At 44.5% G+C, this 9129-nt stretch overlaps 1 pseudogene; it reads left to right on the top strand.

Annotated features, from left to right (window-relative positions):
- Positions 1-3095: 3095 nt before the first annotated feature.
- On the top strand, positions 3096-8826 carry LOC123083422 (disease resistance protein RPM1-like; annotated as a pseudogene).
- The last annotated feature ends 303 nt before the right edge of the window (positions 8827-9129 follow it).

The following is a 9129-nucleotide window of genomic DNA, read 5'->3' as shown; positions in this document are numbered from 1 at the left end:
GGCCCGCTCCTTCTCCGGCGCGTGGCGGCACTCTGCCTCCTTCTCCGCCTGCGCCGGCGCGCCCGAGCAGCCAGCCTCCTCCTTCTCCGCCTCGTCAGCAAGGGCGGAAGAGACCCGTCGCCGCTCCGGCTTCTACGGCGCGTCGCAGTCCTTCTCCTCCACCTCGTAAGCAAGGAAAGAAGACATCCGCTCCGTCTACTCTGTCGGCGTCTAGCAGTACAGCCAAAGGCGGGAGGAGATACATATTCGGTCCTTCTCTGAAGACTCCAGAGAAGTTACCGTACGAGAGGAGCGAGGAGGAAAACGCGAAGATCGCGCAGACCGAAGTGGATGACTGGTTTCAAGGGTTGAAAGCAAAGAGACATCCACCTCCGGAGGAGAAGGTAGATCCAGTGAAAGGGAAGCGCACTCTGGCTGCCCTGACAAAACCACCCAAGTCTCCGCCGAGAGGCAACTATGAGCGCATTATTGGAAAGGCATTTGCCGAAGCGGAGATGTCGGGAAGTACTAAAAGTGATCAAAGGATGAAAGAACGACGAGCTGGGAAACAAATTGCCCAGCTCGGCGAACAAGCGAAGCAATCGTGCCCCCCGCTCAAGGTGCCTGCTAGCGACATCGTCGATCCGAGGATGGTGCCCGGTTATGGCAATCCTGCAAATTACCTTCCCGACGATGTACATTATGATATCTTGGAAGTGCAGATACAAAGATACGAGTACGGGAAGCCTCTCGTCAAAGATGAAAGTTCTCTATCAACGATGATGCGAAGATTGCATGATTGGTACATGAAAACCTGCAAAGAGTCTGAGGGGAGGAATACTTTGTATATGAGAGTTAAAAAGGAGCATGACCTCCTTGGAATCGAACTGTTGCCTATTCCATTTGAGGAGTTCTATCAGTTTTTCAATCAATTGGCCACCGATAAAGCAACGGTCACCTCCTACTGTCTGTAAGTAGTACTACTTCCGTCATTAAGTCTCTCTATATAACTCAGCCCTTTCATTTGCATGTATTTATAATTATCCTCACTATATTATGCAGATTGAAGATCGCCGAATTGAAGAAAAGACAAGTGGGAGATATTGGGTTCATTAACACGTATCTCATAGATGCAACTGAGGTTCAATATCGTGCCCAAGAAACCGAGGCCAACTTGCTACGATCGTTGGAAATAAATGAACACAAAGATATAATACTCTTTCCTTACAACTTCATGTGAGTGTTACTGTCTTGTGGCATATTCGGTTTCCTTATTAGTCCAGGTTATAGTAATGTAATATTGATGAGTTATGCATGTGTGCGCAGCTACCACTATATTCTCCTAGAGATTAAGCTTGAGAAGGGAGTAGTAACTGTCTTAGACTCCAAGCGAAAAGATCCCAAGGAGTATGCGGACATGACTGAAATGCTCGAGAAGTAAGTTAAATCGATCATTATCCACCATATCAGTAACTTTGTTCATTTCTGATATCAAGTAATTGTTTTCTTTGTATGGCAGGGCTTGGAGAAAATTCACCAAAAAAGCTCCGGGGCTACCGAAGAAGCTGCAATTTAGGCACCCAAAAGTAAGTACTATATAGTAGCATATTCCAGGCATCTCCTAGTGATTCAAGCGCTAGTTTCATCAATACCATTTAGCATGCTTGCTAATTATCAGTTTGATTGACCTCTATTTCTTGTAAAGTGGTTGTGGCAGGAACAAGGGAATGATTTCTGTGGATACTACATTTGCGAGTCCATCCGCCACACGACCTATGAGCGGGGCTACTCCGACAAACAATATGAAGTGCGTAAATAACAATATTCACAATTTTATTTTATTACCATCATTTGTGTTGAGTTTCATTCATTCATATATATATATATGTATTGACCCCCTTCTTAAAATTAGATGTTTCGGATGCGGGATGAACTCCTAGCACCAGATCGCACGCGAGCAATTCAAGAGGAATTGGCGGCATTCTTTCTTGACCACGTGATCGCTGAAGACGGAGAATACTATGTGGACCACGCGTCCGTATTTTAGGAGATTATATATTTGTAAAAGATAATTATTGTATATATGTAGCCGGTAGTGTCGGATAGATATACGAGAACTTGTTTGTTCGACCAATCTCTCGGAGAAGGAGAGGTGGTCGATATCACTTCTCTCTGTATGCATATATATTCATGACGATCTTCTGTTTGCTTACTAGCTAGCTAGCGTGTCTAGCTAGTCCTCTCTATACGTATGTATGTATGGTACGTAGCGTCGACCAAGAACGGACAAAAGAGAGGACACTTCTCTCTATTAATTAGCTAGCTATAGCACAATATATGAAACACCTAAATTAACCCCCCAAAACCCCCCAACCCCCCCCCCCTTTCAAAAAAACAAAAACAAAAACCACAGCCACATAAACGCTGACGCGTGGATGCCTATTGGTCCGGGTTGGTGCCACCAACCGGGACCAAAGGCCCTCCTGCCTGGGCTCAGGGGACAGGCCACGTGGAGGCCCTTCTGTCCCGGTTCTGGATTGAACCGGGACTAAAGGGGTCAGGGCATTAGTACCGATCCTTTAGTCCCGGTTCACGAACCGGGACTAAAGGCCCTCACCAACCGGGACAATAGGCCCTTTTTCTACTAGTGACTAAACTGCCCCTAGATTAAAACGCGTCCCCACCTTGTCACGAGTACTGGCCCCACTCGTTTTAGTACTTTCGCGTACTTTCATCGGAGTACTACCCAGTACTTCGTATTTGTCTGCCGTTAGGTTTCGTTACAAAATGCAAGGGAGCAGCTTTCGTTGTGCCATGTGCCATCGTTTTCGAGGATTTGACTGACTTGATGCCATCTCTATTAGACTCACTGCTTCCTCTGAACTCACGCTGCACTCCTCTCCGTAGAATTGTCATCATCCACTAATTTAATGCTAATGCACATGACTTGATGCATCTCCACAACTAACGCTGTTTGAACCACTACTGTCATGCACATGATCAGATCCGCTTTAATCGCCTACTATTATAGATTAATAGGTGGCAGGCTGTACACTCCTTATACAAAGCTGCAGAGCTGTATAGCTTGCTTGGCTTGCTTCACCTACCGAGTCATCAGCACACCCGGAGATTCTGAGATCTCAACTCTGTTGCGAGAGACTCGTACGGTGCCTGCTGCCGGAGATGGCGGAGACGATGGTGAGCATGGCGAGGTCCATGGTGAGGGGCGCCATCAGCGTGGCTGCTTCTGCCGCTGCCGCTGAGGTGGGCCTCCTCGTCGGCGTCCGAAAGGATATCTGGTATGCATTAACATTCATGACATCTCTAGCTGCTTCTTAATATTGTTATTTGTGCTCTCGATAATATTCCTAGCTAGCTGGTCTCATTAGTTGAAATTAATGGTCAAACTCCCGTGATAGCTGCCTTGATATCCGTTAATTCAGAAATGCACTGTTGCATTCCATCAGCTGGGTGAATGGCACCGCTTAGCGTTGATCCAATTTTGTTTTGAACTCTGGTTTGGTAGGTTCATCAAAGACGAACTCGAGACGATGCAAGCATTCCTGGAGGTTGCTGAAACAATAAAGAAGAAAGATGTGCTCCTCAAGGTTTGGGCAAAACAAGTAAGGGATCTGTCCTACAATATTGAAGATTGCCTCAGTGAGTTCATGATGCATGTGGGAAGCCAAAGCTTCTTGCGTCGGCTCATGAAGCTCAAAGGTCGCCATCGGATCTCTGTACGGATCCGCGATCTCAAGACAAGGGTTGAAGAAGTGAGCATCAGGAACACTCGCTACAACTTGATCAAGACGGATGCCTCCAACACAATTGGTGAGGGGGATTCTTACATGGAAGATGTTCGCAATCTCTCGGCTAGCAATATCGACGAAGCAGGTCTTGTAGGCTTTTCCAAGTCTAAGGAGGAGTTGATTAAGTTGATGGATTTCAAGTCTCAAGAGGATAGTGCCAAGGTGGCATTTGTTGTTGGCATGGGTGGTTTAGGAAAGACTACTCTTGCAAGGAAGACATTTGAAAGTAAGAAAGATACAGTGAAAAGTTTTTCTTGTCGTGCTTGGATTACAGTCTCACAGACATTTTCCAAGATAGAGATGTTGAAGGATATGATCATGCAACTTTTTGGATATGAAGAACTAAAGAAGCGGTTGAAGGAACTTGAGGGAAAGACGGTGCAAGTAGATGATCTCGCCAGCTATCTCAGGAGAAGAGGTACTTTATTGTTCTTGATGACTTGTGGTCCATTGATGCGTGGAGGTGGATCAAAGATATTGCTTTTCCTAGTGGTAACATGAAAGGTAGTCGGATAATAGTAACGACACGAGATGTTGCCCTAGCCCATGAGTATCCATCCGAATCGGTTATTTACCACCTTAAACACTTACAGATAGATGAAGCCATAGATTTGCTACTCAAAAAGATTGGGAAAACACACACAGAAATAGGAAGTGATGAAAGGATGCGGAATGTGATATCCAAAATAGTAAAGAAGTGTGGTGGTTTACCATTGGCTATACTCACCATAGGAGGTTTGCTTGCTACCAGAGTGGTAGAAATGTGGGAGAGTATTTATGAGCAGATTCCCTCAGAGCTTGAGACTAACCCAAGCCTTGAAGTAATGACGAGGATGGTCACTCTTAGTTACAACCACTTGCCATCTCATCTTAAATCATGCTTTTTGTACTTAAGCATCTTTCCGGAGGATTTTGAAATCAAGAGAAGCCGTTTGGTCGATAGATGGATAGCGGAGGGGTTTGTTAGAGCTAGTGGCGGAGTGAATGTTGTGGATATTGGCATACGCTATTTCAATGAGCTAATCAACCGAAACATGATTCAACCATCAAAAGTGAACATGGAAGGAATTGTTAAGAGCTGTCGGGTCCATGATATCATGCGTGATGTAATGGTCTCGATTTCTAGAGATGAAAACTTTGTGCACCTGGTGGGAGATAGTGAAGCCAATATAATAGAGGCGAATTTCCGTCATGTAGCATACCATGGTAGCAAGTGCCAAAATATTGGCATGGATTGGAGCCATGTCCGGTCATTAACAATGTTTGGTGAAAGACCAACAGAGCCCTCACCTTCAGTTTGCTCAGGCAACATGAGGATGCTTAGAGCCTTGGATCTAAAGAATACATGGTTTAAAATTAGTCAAAAAGATATCAACAACATTGGGTTGTTGTGCCATTTGAAATATGTGGATTTGACAGGACCTTCATATATATATGCTCTTCCAAAGTCCATACGGAGATTACGAGGTTTGCAAAACTTGGATATTAGAGATAGTTATATTACAGCACTACCAACTACCAAGTGGGATCTGTGAACTCCAGAGTCTCCACAGCCTTCGTTGTAGCAAAAGACCAGAATCCATGTATTTTAGTCCAAATTACCGCATGGATTGTTTGATGGAGACATTGCGCCTGCCCTTGCTATGCACACATTTGGTTGATCACGAAGAGAGTGCTCACCTAGTTGCTGAGCTACATATGGGGATCTCTAGCCGGTGGTTCAAGACAGAAGGTGTGAGGATTCCAAGAGGGATCGGCAACTTAAAGGAGCTACAGATACTAGAGCTGGTGGACATCAAACAAACTGGCAAGAAAGCAATTAAAGAGTTGGGGCAGCTTATTCAACTAAGAAAACTGAGCATGGTAGGTAAAGGAAGGTTTGCGGAGCAAAAACGCAAGATACTGTATCTCTGTGCCGCCATAGAGAAGCTCTCTTCCCTGTGCTCTCTTAGTGTGGATGCTGGAAGTGGATCACTCGAGTGGTTGCATAATGTTTCCTCCCCTCCTCCCCTGCTAAATAAGTTGAAGTTGGTCGGAGAATTTGGAGGAAAGATGCCCGAGTGGGTTGGAAGTCTGAAGCATTTGGTGAAGATTCACTTGGAGTGGAGCAGAATAAAGGAAGATCAAATAACGGAAATGCTAGGAAAGCTGCCCAAGCTCATGCTCCTCAATCTTTGCATCTTTGCTTATTATGGGAAGAAGTTAGTGTTTAGAGAAGAAGCATTCGTGAATCTCAGAAAACTTTGCCTTACTGGTCAGTTTGAGCTGACCGAGGTGAGATTCGAAAAGGGTGCCTCGCCCAAGATGGAAATGATAGAATTCAATTCCTGCCAATTGAAATCAGGGATTATTGGTATCAATCACCTTCCAGTCCTCAAGCAGATTTCACTTGGTAACTATGGCAAAGTGGCGAATCTTGGTATGCTGCAAGCTGAAGTGGACGTACACCCCAACCATCCGGGGCTGAAACTCTTCGGAGATTGCAGCGAGCATGACTTGGGGAATGTCGTCCAAGGATCCGATGATGCAGAAGCAGAGGAAGAACCATCCCTTTTTCCTGAGCCTGCAGCAGTGGGAGAAAGCTCCTCGCTGGCGACGAACCTCAGGTCAACTAATTCATTCTTCTCTTTTATTTAAGTGGCATCAGTTATGAACTGAGATGTTCGATATACGCCCATCACAATTAATCTCTCTCATTTCTTGTTTGTAACAGCCAAGACCATGACATAGGGGATGACGACTTCCTCTCCTGCATTTCTGATGACGAATATGCTAGCTGATCGACGCTGCTCGTTTCTAGTTGCTGGTCATCTCTCCTTCCTGTCTGATCATCGGTTTCGCTGGTACCTCCCTGTTCATTTCTTTGTATCTAACTTGTCACACCATTTGCTTGATTTTTAGAAATGCATGTACTCCTTCCAATCCATATTAATTGTTGCTGCTTTAGTACTACCAAAGTTGTACTAAAGCATACTACTCCCTCCATCTCAGTTTACAAATCTTGCACGTGTATCTAGGTCATCAATTTAACTTATATAAAATAAATTGTTTAACATAAAAATTATATCATTAGAAAATAGAATATATAGTTTATAATGATATACTTTTTATAATGTATGCCTCTTATTAAGTTGGTCAAATTAACGATCTAGGTACATGTGCACGACCTGTATACTGAGATGGAGGGAGTACCAAAGTTGTACTAAAGCATGGACAATTAATATGGATTAGAGGGAGTACATGTATTTGGTATATTGGCAAAGACATACTCCAGCATATATGTTTTCATATCCATGTGTTTGGTGCAGACCACTTTCTTCTCTCTGTATCATACTGTTATTTTCTTTTAAGTTCTCTGAAGGAAATCCTTCTATATGCACTTATATTGTTAACTGCCCTCTGTCAAAACTGGGCTCTGTCAAAACCTCATGTTTTGGATGTGGAATCTGAAGAAGTCTTTTTTGTCGTTACCAAACTTTACAGGACACTAGACCTTCTCAACTTGGGACAACCTGGAGCAACACATGATGAAGCTGGACTAATGGTGCACTGTCATTGGTCCAAAATTTGCTGCAGGTTACTACTCCCTCCGTAAAGAAATATAAGAGTGTTTACAGAGGGAGTAGCTTGCAAGAAGACAAGCAGAGGAAGGTAACTCCTGATGCTTCCTGGCATTAGTTAATTCAAGTTAATATGTTAGAAAGGAATCAGCGTTAATTCAGAATGGGGTGCATGTTTGAAATTTCAGGCATCTTGATATCTATGAGCCCAAGAGATGAAATTCGAGCAGGGCGCCTCTGCGGTTGAAGTGGACAAACATGCCTACTATCCAGTGCTTGAGATGGATACTGAATGATCTCAAATGAAGCTGGAAGCCACAGGTGGCTGCCTCGACAGTCAGACACTCCATGCGCATCTGAAGTGCGACCCGAGATCATCCTCATAACTGGTCAGTTCAGAAACAAACTCTTTTTTTTCGTTATCCTGTTGCATGTTGTACATATGCTTGCTGCAATTTCTGATAGATGTTGTCGGCCTGCAAACACATAGATTCAGCTTGGGGGGCAAGTGGAAGATCCAATGGGTTATACCACAAGGTGCTATTCAAGTTTGGTACCTGCTGGTGGCCTCTCAAGACACGCTCCGTAATCAGATTAAGTGGCAGCTTCTAGCCCTGATCGCCTCACCAAGACGGCGATCGGTTCTTACTATGACAGCTCTCGCCTCTTTCTAACTGGTGATGCTCTCGTCTCTGTTTCAATGGATTTTAACTAGCTTCTCACCATTAGAAACTTGACTCCCTCTGTATTGTTACCGAACTTTACAGGGCACTGGGCTTCCTCTAAATGGGTCAAGCTAGAGCAACTCATGATGCAGCTTGATTTATGGTATACTGTATGATTGCTTCGAAGTTTTCTGAAGGTTGCTAGCTAGCAAGGAAGCAACCGGAGGAAGGTAACTCCTGCCGCTTATTGGCATTTCAGAGAATATTATGCTAGAGAGAAACCTTCCTCCGGTGCCTCCACAACTCCATGGTGCATCTGAAGTGTGAACTGAGACCACTCATAACTGGTCAGTTCAGCAACAAGCTCCTTTTTTACCTATGCTGTTGTTGGCATGTGAATACTTATATTTACTGATGAAATGAACTAATAATCCTCTGTATAATCGTTCAGCTCGGGGAAGACGTGGAGGATCCAATGGGCTAATATCACAAGATGCTATTCAAGTTTGGTAGCCGCCCGTGGCCGCCAAAGCTATGCTCCCTGATCAGATCAAGTGGCAACTGTTGGACTTGATCCCATCAAAAACATGTATCAACTTTGATGAGAAGAACACACTTGCAATTATCCATAAAGAATTCCTTTGTTTACCGGTAGTACTCTCTGTTTTCTTTTTCGTCTCTTCCTAGCTAGTGCTCTCTGGGCATCCTTATAAGGCGATGCCATTGAAGAGTCTGGGAATATCTTGTCCGTATTGTTGTGATCGATTGTATTGTAACCAAATGCACTCTTTGATGTTAGAAACTATTGAACATGCTGATCACAGACGACATAGGTTGCATTGTACTGCTATTGCCTATACAGATGCTTCGGTTGTAGCCTTGTAGGCATCTCTCCGCACCAGCTTTCCCAACGCAAATATGACGCGACCTTGGAAATCACGGGAAAAATAGGATGCACAGTTGCTCATGTCTCCCGGACTAGGAACGGGGCATCACTTGGTCGGGGGTCTCGTGTTTCTCTCCCTAGTTCTAGGGCTCTTGCGTGATAGGAGGGTATCCAATCCAGGCTACTAGATAGGGAGGAGGCGATAGAAGTTGATGGAGCGTACGTTCCTC

This window comes from Triticum aestivum, chromosome 4A (assembly GCF_018294505.1).
Source record: "Triticum aestivum cultivar Chinese Spring chromosome 4A, IWGSC CS RefSeq v2.1, whole genome shotgun sequence".
NCBI lineage: Eukaryota > Viridiplantae > Streptophyta > Magnoliopsida > Poales > Poaceae > Triticum > Triticum aestivum.
The sequence above is the reverse complement of the archived record's forward strand: the minus strand, read 5'-3'. Positions and strand labels throughout refer to the sequence as shown.